This window comes from Hippocampus comes, unplaced genomic scaffold, assembly GCF_001891065.2.
Source record: "Hippocampus comes isolate QL1 unplaced genomic scaffold, H_comes_QL1_v1.1 scaffold524, whole genome shotgun sequence".
Taxonomy (NCBI): domain Eukaryota; kingdom Metazoa; phylum Chordata; class Actinopteri; order Syngnathiformes; family Syngnathidae; genus Hippocampus; species Hippocampus comes.
The window spans coordinates 150,093-164,487 of NW_017805708.1; the positions used below are offsets into that span (position 1 = coordinate 150,093).

Sequence of the window (14,395 nt, forward strand, 5' to 3'; positions counted from 1 at the left end):
TCGTTGTTGTGGATAATCCACACGGTAAGCAGTTTATGGGGGAAAAAAGTTTCAGTCACTCGAAATTATTTTTGGGGTGGGCGTTTGGGGGGGGGGGTTGCATTTATTCCAGCATACTGTTGTTCTCTCTGCATTCAAATGAAAGAACAAAAACAGCAGCGCTGGCTCATGCAAATGCACAGCCGTAATAATTTTTGATGATTACACAGTGAGCGAAGCTTATTTCAATGATGGCGCATTCATCTTCGAATGCACGACACGCTCGTCGGATCTCCTCAATGGACTCATTCACAAACAATTCCATGAAGGACAATGCATTTCTTTTCAACTTGAAACTCGCTCCGTCCCAAACATTACACATAATAACTAAAGCAATGAGCAAGTTAATTAACACGGTTGCCTAGCAACAGGTAACCCAGATACTGAAGACTACATCCTGTGGCAGCAGCCGTCTGCTCGCTGTGAACTTAAAAAAAAAAACACACTTGAGGAAAGTCTTAGGCAACATGAATGTGATGAAAAAAAATATATAGGATGGCAAAGGTATCATCAAAGACACACCCCTGCTTTCATATTGCACACACTCTTGTGGAAGATATACTGTAGGATTTTTATTTATTTATTTATTTTTTTAAGGGGGTTCTATTATGGATGATGACTCTCAGCAGTGAGCAAAGTGGCAAATGTGTGTGAGGAAGAAGACAAGGGAAGAGGAACAATCATCTCTCTTTGGGTAAATGGCGACTATATAACATCCCCAAGGCAACACATAACCCGTTTTTGTACCAGTGCTGAAAGCCTGTAACATCCTCGCTATCAAATGACAAGGGAGAGCATACCGGGCCAATCATGGGATCACATAGGGAAGCCACACGTTAGGTGGCTTCATGGTGCCTCTTAAGGGCCCACCTAGGAAATAAACGGAAAAGGGCACGTCTCTTGAAGGGTCCTTTTGTGACACTGGGCGAATATTGTGATTCCAAGAGCAGAGAAATACAATTCAAGTACTGTATATGCGACACGCGCCTACTTTGCACAACCCCAACCTCTTTGAGGTGATGCAGCTCAAACAAATCAATATTCATGTCAACATAGGATTGCCAGAGGCTGCCCACTTTGGCCTCAAATTTATAACGGAAACCCTAATTGTTTTCCTTCTGTCTCACGGGCCTATTTCCTGTAGTTTTGTTTGCTTGTGGTACTTTGCTTGTCTTTTTTTTTTCTAAGCAACTATGTGAATTCAGCAGTTTAATTTTTCCATCAGTTCTTTTCCTTTTTTCTTTTTTCAATAAATGCTTTTTAGAGATTACAACAAGCCCTTTATAAAGGTGGAGCGCAAATAAATGGACGACTTGTTGAAATAAAAAGCCAACGCTTATCATCCAACCCTCCAACAGAGGGCGGTAGTGCATCATATTTAAATGCAGTAGCATCTGCAGAAAATGCTTAGCCGTCACTCATATCTCTCTGAGAAGCAGTCGACAAGCTAAGACATATTGGATAGAAATGAGGTTGCTTAGAAACATCTGGTGGTGTCACGATAAAACTCCCATTGGTCCTTCTTCATCAGTGACACGTACATGCTTTTTTTTTTTTTTAAATTTCAAGTTGGCCTTTGATGCTTGAATTAATTCAGTATTAAAAATTCGAATTCAAAGCCAAGTGACAAAGGTACATACTTTCTCCCGTATTCCAAAAAAAAAAAAAAAAAAACAAACAAAAAAAAAAACATACAGTTTAGGATTCAAAGAAGACTAAACGGTGCGAATGTGAGTGTAAATGATTATTTGTCTCCTTGTGCCCCACGCCGACCTGCCACCAAACATCAGGCTTAATTATTATTACCGGTATGAAACCAAGAGAGTACCGGTGGAACCAACACCAGGTGCGTGAACTCAAACAAACTGAAGGAAAGGCTTCTTCATTTCCTGTCAAAACATTTAAAAAAAACATTTTTTTTTTAAATTTAGGAAGGATGGAAAGGACTTTTAGTTGGCTCAACATATTTCTGATGACTTTGTTATTTTTACCTTTAATTTGTCAGGTCTGTGATGGACAAGCGAGCGTTGGTTTGGATTTAATGAGTCACTAATGTCTCTGCGGCACACGTGAGGCGTTTGGGTTTTAATCAATAGAATGTTATTATTAAGCGGTTTGGGGGGGGGAAAAAGTCTCACAGCCATTTTTTTTCTCTTGAACCATCTGTCAAGTTCGATCATAATAAGAATCCGCCGATTGGAATGAGTGCTCAACACTTGTAGTTATTTCCATGCAGCAGAGTTCAGGGAAAAGAACAGCTTTCCAATTGGTCCACCGACGCGCACGTTAAGCCAAAAGGTTAACGCTTGTGCGTTCGTGTCCACACAAACATGTGCGGGGCAATGCGAATGTGTTTCCCTCGTTAACTGGCAAGGGCCTCTTTTTGTCCTAATTAGTGGCACTGAGCTTTGGGTGGAAAAAGTGAGATTGGGCAGACGGGCAGTGATGGAGCAGCGGCGTGCGCTGGCGTGCAAAAAGGGACCTGCCAGTTCAAAGACCTCGGCTACCTGCAAATCCTCATCCTAATGCGGCCTCAGTCCACTGAGATTTGATCTTGAATGTTCAGTTTGCCTTAACTTCCTGTTGAATTGCTAAAAAACACACACACATACACACACAGGTTCAGGTCAGGGCCAAGTGTATTGCTGAGATCTCCCAACAAATCCTCTGGTAGCCACTCGGCAGGGGACCGAACCCCGGTGATGATGTAAGGCCTGTAAAGGCAACAAAGACTGTTTTGTGCCACTGTGCTACGCAGAGGCTAAGATAGCGACTCCTGTTTCGGATTATGTTACGAGGAAAATCCTTCGCATTACCAAAACTCTTTCCATATGCATGTTTAAAAGCTCTCCATTTTTTTTTTTGTCATTAAAACAAAAATGACTAAGTTGGGAGTTTAGCATCAGCGGTCAATGTCAGAAAAGAACTTGGGGGTCAGGAACTGCTGAATCCAAACAAGCATTCTACAGACCAAGTTTGGATGGCCGACACATATTATACATTGTATTACATTCGGTTAAACATCAATTCTGCCTGTTAGAAAAAAAAACAAAAAAACGAAATCTCGATTTTAGTCCGCTTCTGAATGTCTAAGCAAGTTATAAACAACGCCGATTCAAAGTTGATGAGTCAAACTAGTTTGACATTTGAGCTCCCGAAAATATATTTAAGTGTCAGGTACCGTCTTGAACAATAAGGTCAACTGGAGCCAAGAAGGAAATTAGACGTCTGTAAATAGTGTCGGCTTCTCTGTGGGTTCCCAAACCTTAAGTGACCCCCTTTTCACATCAAGCATAGCAATTTCATTTGAGATCCGGAATTCATTTTGGCAACTTGAGCCTCACTTGAATATAGTGTGCGTTTAAATAATCACCATGCATGGCATTTCATGGGAAAATATATGACTTTTATCCCTTATGGGGCACATTTAGATTAAAAATATATATATATACTGTATACATAAAATGACCGGTGAAGTGAATGTGAATGGACAATTTTGCCCAGGTGTTTCCTTAATAAAATTAAAAAAAAATCTGCTGAACTATTTTTTTCTGTAGTCATAATGGGAGAAATCCATCAAAAGCTTCATGATCTACAGGCTTACACCCTAACGTCTTCATTTGATCACTCTTCCATTTATTTCACTAACTTTTGGAAGTCAAAGACACATTCTGTGGTCAACACCAGTATGGGTAACATCGGAGGCAGTGTTTTATTTATTTTATTTTTTCCATGGCACGTGTGTGATGTCCAGGAAAAGTCTGGCCGCAGCTGCATGAGTGACTTGTGACCTCTGTACTCTGCGGGCGCTTGTTGTCAAACCTCGGCAGCCGTATGCTGTCATGTGCCACACGAGTGGCATCTTTTGCAAAGAAAAAAAAATGGAAACGACGTCCAATGACAAGGTTATAGGAAGTCCAGAAAGGTTTTTGCCGATCCCTAAAAACGGACTCTTAAATAAGCCGTGTTTACGTTTGCTTGCATGCCGTTATCCACGGCGATGAAGTCAGAGTCATCCGATGAGCGTACAGCTCTGGACCGCAGCCTGGAAGTAGCCAATTAACCGTCGACCATAATGATAGCTCCGAATTTCTCCATCATCATGGAGACACAACAAACAAGAAGTGTGAGGACATTGCCACTAGCCGTAAAAACAACAAGCTCAAGGGAGGATCCTTCACTCCCTGATGATGACACGCAAATTTCTCAGCGCTCGGAAAAATAGCGGCGCTGGAAAATTGTGTGACACCTTCGCTTGCTTTTAATACGCGTGTCGTGTCGAGGTCGGCAGAAAGATTGCGGGGAGGGATGGCGCTTGTATGAAATGTAAACGATGAATAATAATGTACATTAATGCAGGTCTGACAACGATATTCAATTTGAGTTTAAAGGCGACATTTTGTCGCCGTTCTGTCCATTTTTCTCCTCCAAAAAGTTACAAAATGACAAAAATGGCATTTTGCACCCATAAGCGGCCATTCCAAAGTCTGAGTTTCATTCGTACACGTTAATTTCACATTTCATCTCTCCTCTCCACCAAAGAGCAAATACATGTCAACGGTTTGAGTGCACTGCATAGCATCGTATGGCCTGATGGTGACATCAGTGCTTATATGCCGCTATTTTTCTTCATGCATTTGCCTAATTGGCGCTATCTTTTATCGCTTGTGATGACTCATCACAAATCTAATTGTTACAAAACGAAGTCAGGGCAAAAGCTGCTTGGTTGTAAATTTACATGTGGATAACCGCGAGCCTTTTGGGTATTAAAAGTTGAGCTACGTGGTTAAGTGCCTTGTCATAAATGTGGCGATTTTGAGGCCCATCCGGAACACACTGTAAGCAGGTTATGATTTAATGGAGACATTTGACGATAATGGATGGTTGGCGTGTGCGACTTGAAATAGAAATAGGAAGCGGGTGACACCGCCATCTGCTTCTGCTCTTGCTCAACTCGCGGATGCGGAAAAAAAGTATCTTGACGAGGTCCTACAGTTTAAACCGAGGTCAAGAGAGCGTTTCCTTGACGTATTTCCATCTCAATCCACGCAGTTCATATCGACGGACGGTTAATCCTCATCATTCAAGTAAAAGATCTAAATCAAGACAAATGCAGCGATAAAACTCACCAAAACTATATTCGCTGTGCGTTTTTAAGGTTGAGCGCAATCAAAAATGTCCAACCTCAAATCTCCAAAGTTTTATCTTGAATATTTGGCGGGATGTGCAGACATCGACAATGACTTTTGATGACGGGTCGATAAAGGGCAATTATATTTGCTGAAACCCTGGCAATGTGGTCGTCACAAATCATACTTTGGGCACAACAAAGCATACGTGGGAGCTCATAAGGACAAATTGTTGGTAGGAACTGTTAGTGAATGAGGCTCATTGTTTGTTGTCGTCAGAATGAAAGTAAGCAGTTGCTCTTTTCAAAGTGCCGATGAAAGGCAGACAGCGTGCGGGGGCTACTTGCCGTGTTGATTTAAGCTTCGGCTGCATGCGGCTTCCACTTGGGAGCGTGTTGGCAGTCGCGCTCATCAAGAGTCTTTCCTCGGCACGTGACGACGGGCGCGCACACCACAAGCGACGCTCTGCGGAGCAAAAGAGAAAATGATGCAAATACAAATAGGTGAATCACTTCCAGGCTCAATCTGTTGCTATGACGGTACCTTAGAATAAAACTGCACAGGACCGTATAAAAATATGTTAAACACAATCAACCCCCCTCTCTCCGGAAACTGGAAACCGCCATTGCGGTTTTGGCAAGCGCACTGATAATTTGTCCCCTGTCGCGCCATGTCATGGTGGATGTGCGCGCTCACAATTACTTTGCAAGTGCGGTCACAGTGGGAGAAAAGACATGCAATTGATATATTGCATTTTTTTCCCCCGAAGCTAATTATAATATTCATCGAACCTCACGATGCATATAGTCGTGCAAGGTATACATTTACTGTCTCGTGCAAACGCAACCAGGGTCACGTTCAGTCGAAACAGGATTGGTGGGTCTGTCAAAAAATGAGGCTACGAAGGGGGCACAAGAGGGCCTGGATGTCTCGGTAATGCTGCTTCTGGGTAAAGTGGACGTCTGTGCGCGTGCGGCAAACAATTCTCCTCACAGGTCAGAGTGCTTGTGAGATCAAAGTCAAAGAAAGATGGCGAATGGAGTCAAAGAAGAGAAGCTGCGGTTATCAGGAAGTCCCTCCCTCTCAGCGGAGATATATATACACAACACTCCGGAGGCTATAATCACGGTTTCTTCTACTATGTCTTTAGGATTGCGGAATGGAAGTGTTTATCTGGACAGAGTCAGTGGGAATACAACGTAAAACAACCCCCTGCCGGTCACATCGGAGCTGCACCTAGACTTTGGGGATAGTTGGAGTCAGCAGCCTCTTTGCCTATTTTGAGATCTTTTCCAAACTCTTTCATCATGGCAACGTGAAGGCTCATGTTGGATTTTTGCTGAGCTGACGGTAAATGAGCAGTTTCAGCACAGCTGCGGATACACTGAAGGAAAAACAGCGGGTACACCTGCGCCCTGTGAAGGAAGTCAGAGAGATTTGTTTTCTGAATAAAAATAAAATTGGGCTGGCGTGTCTGCTTTAGAGCGCCACGTTGTCAGCCGTGAGTGCACGCAAGTCGCAGAGAGAAAGGCGAGTGTGTGTATGTCTGTGGGGATGAAGAGTTCTGACGTAAAAGCCAGCATGGCCACATTCGAGCAAAAAAAAATAAATAAATCGCAAAGTCTCTAAAAATTGGCACAGATAACATTTGAGTAACTTTTTAGAAGTTTTTCTTTCATAGTTATTGAGATTGAGGCACTTGACACTTGTTTTGAAACTGAAATCTGCCGATTTTTGAAAGAGTCCATTGTTCAAGTCGAGATTTTCGGTGCTTTAGATTGATGGACTCAATCCGTCTTTGAGCTGTCAACGGCAAGTCCAAGTGGATGAAAAAGAGCAGCTCGTTAATCAAATGTGCTTCCTTGTTTTGATGTCTTCAGAATGGGCATTATAGACGCTGGCTGGACGGCATTGTTTCGTGTGATATGAGATCACGTCTGCCTCTGGCCCCCCCCCCTCACCCGTACGCAGCCCAAGGGGGTCCCCAATGGGAGGTGGTCGGCCCCTCCCCAAGGGCCACTAAGCTGGGCGACATGGCTGTCAAACAAAATCTCAGTGCTTCCCTAAGTCCCGGTTGCCAGGGCGGAACTTGAGGAATGTCGCCAGGCGACAAAAGATGATTAGTGACCTGATTTCTCCATACACTGACATTTGTGAGTTTGCATTTTGATCTGGGAAATCTTGTCACTGGAGCCGCTTTGGTTCAGACAAAGACAGACCAACGTTTTCTTCCACGCATCGCAGACAAAATTTTTATTTATTATTATTATTTTTTTGTACGCATGCTAACTCTGGTCTACACTGCTAAAAGCTAAACATGAACATATCCCTTGCTGGTCAATTTCCTGCTTTGTCTCCAGTCCTCTTTGATACACCTTGCAGATGTTTGTTTAGAAACAAGTATCCCAAAAATCTGATCAAGAGCAATAATTGAAAAACAGAAATATTCACAATCAAGGCTCTCTGAACAAAACGAGAGTGACTAGGAATAGTATCGAGAGGTCCAGAAAACAACACTTGAAGCACGACAGCTTCACAAGGCTTTGCAGCTTCACAGTCCTTCAATACATGGCTGATTGAAATGTGCAGCAGGTGCGCACGCTGAAGGGAAAGCCCTCCTCTGCCACCTACTGGAGACATAAAAACAGACTTATGACAGTAGCCGTTGAATGTCATGCGCCGCTTTTTTCCCCTCAATATTTGATCCTTGCTTATGATGCAGGAGGTCCCAAATGCCAAGTTACGTCAATCTGCGGCATTAGGAGACACAAAGTCCTTGTTTACAGACGGATCATTTCTGCTTTTAAATGAGCCTTTGTTCGATGAATGACTGTGTTTATGGCCTTCGGTGACCAAATCTGCTTAGGTATTTTGCTACGGGAGCTAATTGTGCAGATCTCTCACTTAATCTGCATCCGACTCCCACAGTGTAACTTGGTGTTGTGTCGTTCTGACACCCTGCTAAGGCCAGTCAGCCTGCATTTATTTACCTTTGCGTATCGCAGAGCTGGCAAAGTGGAACTCTTTTAGTCGACTACTCCTTGTCTTGAGCCTTTCGTACGACGTGCAAGAGGAGGAGCATTTGGCTCTTTTTGTGTACCTTGAAACAAAAAGTCCTTAATCTTTTTTTTAAGAGGGTTATTTTTTTTCCTCAGACAAAACACTTCCTTTCCTGTTGCAGATCAGGGGTTCAATCCAGGCTCAGGAAGCATTTCAAAAACTCAAGTATGCAGAAGGTGAACTGGCCTTTCATTATGGAAAAATCTGAATAACGACATTCAACTGCAGCGACAGATGCATCAAAATGTTTATGAAACGTAAAGCCACGTAACGGCGCAAGGCCACCTGTGGTTTTACTTTTCTAAAATTTTTTTTTTTTAATTTGCTGCTTTCACAATATATTATTAGCTCAGAGTTTAGCTTGAGCTGACTTATATAAGCTTTTTTTTATGCTTTATACATAAAAAAAGGAACAATTTGGGCTAACCATTACCTTGAAATGTCATGTCTGTGTTTTCTATTTGGACGCATTCACCACCTGAAACAGCCTCAACTTGCGGCATCACACACGTTAATAGGGCGGTTTGTGCCAGCTCACTCCAAACGGATCACACCTGGACAATACACCCACAGTTTGGCTACCCTGCGCCAACCATATTGGATTTTAACTGCATGCAGCCCATCCAGAAACCCAATGGCAGGAGCTCCCCCCCAGGCACTCCCAGACAGTTGGCAGAGAGAAGAAAACAGATTTTCTCTCTCTCTCTCTCTCTCTCTCTCTCTCTCTCTCTCTCTCTCTCTCTCTCTCTCTCTCTCTCTCTTCAACAGAAATTTTGAGTGTGAAAAACACACGTGCTCTCTGCAATACTGTACTGTCTTTTTTTTTTAAACAAGGGCCATACAACAAGCACATAACACTTGGTCTAAGGTAATTAAAAAAAAAAAAAAAACTTCACCCAACTACTGTACTTGTACCGTTGCCTTCCGAAAGAAGCAATCCACTTTTAGACGAAATAGAAACAAAATAGCTAGTTTGACTTTCGGCAGTCTGTGCTGGATGCCAACAGGCGTGGGCCACACAGTTCCGACCCACAGCTGTTTCGTTTTTAGCTCTTATGACCCATCGAAAGCTTATATGTGGTCCGGGGAAACCACCCACTGCCTTCACCATGGCCCACTTCACTAAAGACGCGATACCGGCTACAGATTTAAAAAAAAAAAACAATTCCACACTGACGATCAGAGGAAACATCAAGATCGCTGGGCGAGATTTCTCTTGACACCGGGGACATATTTGAGACAAATTCATTTTTAGAGAACGATTGCATCTAACAGGCACAACCATCATCACGCAGCTTTAAATGAATGAAATGACTCTGATTCCTGTCACTTTTTTTTTTTTCCTTAAAATATTTGGTTAGCCTCCTGGACTCAATGCAAACGGCATGCATTTGACAGCGACGGAAAACATTTCTGCCTCTTTGTGGTTGTCATGCTTCCGAAACAGTCGTGTAGATAACAAGCATAAATACACAGTGGCTAAGTAAGCGGAACACTTGAAAACTTGAACAGTGTAATTACAGGAACCGGAGTACAGTTAAAAATATAAACTATTTTTTTTTTTAAATAGTAAAAGAAATTTTCTGCCATTGAAGATGGAAAACAAAAATAAACATCCAAAAGCAATGACTGTCTTTGGTAATACAATATTTCACAAAATTTGCAAGGACACATTCACATTTTGAGAGCTAAAAATGACACTGCTCGTGTTTGGTGCGGTTGTACGATGCTTGGGCAGCATTTCAGCCACCGCTCGTGCAATTATTGGACAGTCTCACATCAATCATCAGCACAGACACTGATCTCTAAAGATGCCTTTCCACCACCTGCTCAACAATTAAAGGAAACAAATATGCTGATCGATTATATGTAATATATAAATATTTGCTCCCCCCCCCCCCCCATGGTCTAATGTTGAATAGGAAAAAAAAAATCTTTCACATTCTTTCACCTGCGCTCGAGGACTGGATTTAGACCTGCCTTCTCTATACAGACGATCTTGTCAGACCGACCTGTGTATTCTTGGTGTACATACGCCCTCGCTGCAGCTGCAGCGCCGTATAAGGAGCCCAGTGTTCTTTTTCGACAAACGCGTTCAGAGTCGCAGTCTGTAAATAATCCGTGGAATGTCCGTAATTAGTTGGGTAATCATAAGCTCAAGGAAATCTGTAGGAGAGCAGACATTATCGCTGTGCGAAAGTCTTCCGTGTGCACGTCATCGGCCGTCGTTGACGCTGAAGCGTGAGGGTGTGATTTGGTAGACGGTGACGTTTCAAAATGTCTTTCTCTGAGAACATATTTGAATGTGCTTTTTTTTTTTCACCCTCCAAATTTGTGTCACAACGCCATGCAAGTGTTTGTTGTGACTCGACGACAGGGAAAAATTCACACATCAACACAAAAATGCCTCCATTGCCTCCTCTGGGAGGCTGAAGGGGACCCATAGGAGGAGTATGTGTGTGTGTGTGTGTGTGTGTGTGTGTGTGTGTGTGTGTGTGTGTGTGTGTGTGTGTGTGTGTGTGTGTGTGTGTGTGTGTGTGTGTGTGTGTGTGTGCGCGCGCATGTCCATTACCAAGATATCCCATCTGCCCTGGGTGTTGAGAGCTTCTCCAAGGTGCTCAACAGCCGGTCGGCTTGGATGAAGAAAGGACTCTATTCTTCTCTTCCAGCTCTGGTTTCTGTGCTCCTTTTGTCTGCGGCACCCGATCGAGGATTGCAAAATGGGTCTGAGGGAACACGACACCCCTGTCAAGGACCGTTGTAGGAATGAGCGTTCTCATGAAGGGCACAAGTACAACAGTTATCGTGATGCCTTTTTTTTTTTTTTTTGCATCGACTAACCATGAAACTGACATTGAATGCAGGATTCTTAGACTCAAAATGTTTTTTACCAAGGCGGGATGTGAGCTGACCTTGCTTTGTAAAATGAGCTGAGTACCAGTTTGGATTTTCCAAAGGCCAGTCACAGCACAACCTGGTGACTTCAACCGTTTGGTTTGATTTGCGCGGCACCTTCTCCGACCTCCACTTTAAATGTTTGGCGTATCTCTGCAACAGCGGTTTGAAGGATTTGTCTTGTCGGCAGGATTTACAACCTGAAATCCTCATGTGCAATTTTGTTTTTAATGCCTCTCTTATTTTTTCAGTGATCGTTAATGTTTACATCACGGGTCAGTTGTTGTGACCGGGCTGTCATTTCACGACTTGCTAAAAGAACACATTCTCAACTTCGACTTAGCCTTTACCGGCGCTTATCCGCTCCTCATCACCCGAAATATGCGACCGTTGATTGACGAGAGCTGACCGTGGTCCATCCTATCAGGCCAAAGCTTCCACAAAGCATCTCGCGGGTCTGTTTTCACCATTGCGATGACGCCTATCAGATGGGCTTCGAAATGGCAGCTAAGCACATTCACAGGGAGCTGCCCTCCCCTTGCCCCCCCCCATCCTAATTCTTCGTCCCGCACCGCATGGCACACGGCTGCAGAAGACTTTGGCATTTGGGAGTGGAAACCTGGCCTGTCACAGCCTTGGATGTCCACATTAGTCACTCCTGTTGGGCTCAGGCAGGATCTTCAGAAATTGGAACTTTGCTTGTTTTTCAGCCTTTTCTTGGTCTTTACTTTCCTGGCTCCGAGAAGTCAAGTAAATTGACTTCAACGATGCAAAGAGATTAAATTCCAAGAGTTCAAAGTCACGCTCCCCGTGTCAGGTCAAGGATTGCACCACGGTAACACATTTCAAATCAAATATATTTCTGCTTGTATCTGACATCACCCTCATCAAAAAACACGGATGTCTCGGGCTTGGATCTTGGCCTCGCCTGCAGCGTGCAGCCTGGAGAGGGGTTTGGTAGAGGTGCGAATATGCGCCTGCACTAGCTATTCCGAATATTTCACACCTTTGTGTGGAGAGTGAGGGGTGGGTTGCCGAGTTAGTGGTCAACAAAACGCGGAGGACTTCCTTTCGCTTGGCTGCTGATGTCATCGACCTCTTCTTTTCAAACAGAACATAGAGTGTAACTGCGTTCAAGGCATGCTAACTGTCTTTTGGGTTTCGGTAATTTATTGATGAGCTGATTTTAGGGACTTGGAGCCTCACCTTTTAATCTAATCTGTTCTGCGTTGCAACATGGTGGACGATTGCTTTGCACGTCTGTATTGAGCTTGCGGCGCTATGTATGCGACAAGTTATGGTTTTAGCTAGCCGCATGCACACACGCAACCAAGAAAAAAAAAAAATAGAGAGGGCTCGTCTCATTTCACTGTTGGCAACTTTCTATGTCCGTGCTTCTCTCACCTCCCAACCAGAAAAAAAACATCGAGCAGGCGAGGACATTGACATACACAGGATCAACTGTTACTCTTCACGACTTTACAGATCCACTTGTACCTCAAACCACGTTTTTTTGGGGGGCGACGGGGCGGCTGCTTTGCTAAAACCAGCTTAATCCTCACGCGCCCTTGTTGACCCGAGTAAGTGCTACCGTGATGATGTGAATGTGCAGCCGAGCAGTGCCAGTACAAAAAAAGTGCAGCAAGAACGACTTCGCTGCAGCAGTGCTGATGTAACATATTACAAGGTCAAGGCCAGATGGAATCGTGGGGTCGCTGGATCAGCAGATTATGCCCAACAGTAGCAGGGCGTCCTCACTGCAGGAAATGAAAAGCCTTTTCTTCTTTCCCCCAGTCTCTCCGTCCTCTCTCATGTGTTTCCAGCTGAGTTAAATGCACTGTGATAGGGTCTGGGGTTGCTGATTTTTGTCTTCAACAAAAATAGAACTGTATTAAGAGTCCTCATAGCTTGAATGGCAGAATACTTCTGGCATCATACAAGACCTTCTTCCTCATATGTATAAGGTTGACAAAGTGGTCAAACGTACGTAGCAATATTTTATGCAATACTACCCAGACATAGCCTGTTTGGGTTAGAAATAAGATGCAGGTTCTGGCAGGTTCCAGACGCTCAGAATATCTTCGCATCTCAAAGTTGTGTTCTCAGCACTAACTGGAGCTTGGTGACCAAAAGGCCTGACCATTGTTTTTTTTTGACATTTTTTTTCCTCCCTCACATTATCATCCAAATTTCAGAAAATGCAAATAGACGCCACGCTACCACAACGGTCAAGGAAACATAATTAAGCCTGACAACCTGCTGCAACAACCAAGAGACGATAGCCCAGTTCCGGAAATTTTCTTTAAGTCAGAATATAATAATACACAGCATGCATGATGTCATATTAACAGTTGGGACGCAAAGGCACCAAAATAAGCTCTATAGTTAAACAACAACAAAAACATTTGTGGCTTGGAAGCGCATGACTCAGGTCAAAAGTTTCCAACACGTCAATAAATCACTGCTTTTTGCAACATGTAAACAGGCACCATGTCTTCAGTAGTGTTTAACGGGACCGACTTAAGGATTGCCTTTGCGTCATATCGGAGGAATTGCACAATGATCAAAAGTTGCATTTGTGCTGATTACTAATCTTCCGATAGTCTGGGTCCAGACAGAATTTGGCCTGGAGGCACATCGAGACCCTGCTCTGCCTTTCGAGAAACCGTTGCTGCAGTGAAAAAGGGAGAAAGGGCAGTTTCAAGCTAAACTAGCAGTCTCAGTGGCTTAGTCGCTCGTTCTCATTGACATATGGATTCAGCGGATTTTAAATCTCTTCAAACACGCGCGTCAGCTGTGCGTAAACCAGGAAGCTCAGAGGGCTCAAGATGTTTCATAACGTCTTGGCTTTCCTACAAGGCCTTCAGCCATTTTGCCTCTGAAATTTCAGTGCACGTTCATCATTTTGGTGTTATCGCGTTTCTTACTAGACACCCCAAAAAAATCAACCCACAATCCAGGTTTATTTTCGGCAAGTCTACAATGTGTGAGTGTCGACTTCTGTATGTTCAGGTGGTATCCTGCAGCCCCTGCCCTTCATGTGCAAAGGTGGTGGTATTTGGTGGGGGGTCCTCCTCTTAACACAACACTACACACGCGCGCACACACACACACACACACACACACACACACACACACACACACACGTACTGACAAGCAGTGCACAAGTGTCATGTGACAGATGAGGGAAGCAGGCAGGGAGGCCGATTCATGTAGCCAATTTTTGAGGTTTGAGGTCAGTTCAATGGCTCCACAAATCCGTCCGCTTCCTT

At 43.8% G+C, this 14,395-nt stretch overlaps 1 long non-coding RNA gene across 1 annotated transcript; it reads right to left on the minus strand.

Annotated features, from left to right (window-relative positions):
* Positions 1 to 5,521: 5,521 nt before the first annotated feature.
* LOC109523750 (uncharacterized) lies at positions 5,522 to 10,949 on the minus strand. Its single transcript, XR_002169835.1, has 3 exons — positions 10,801 to 10,949; positions 7,620 to 7,795; positions 5,522 to 5,633 (listed from the first exon to the last, which is right to left on the minus strand). It is a non-coding gene; the product is annotated as an uncharacterized LOC109523750 (long non-coding RNA).
* Positions 10,950 to 14,395: the final 3,446 nt, after the last annotated feature.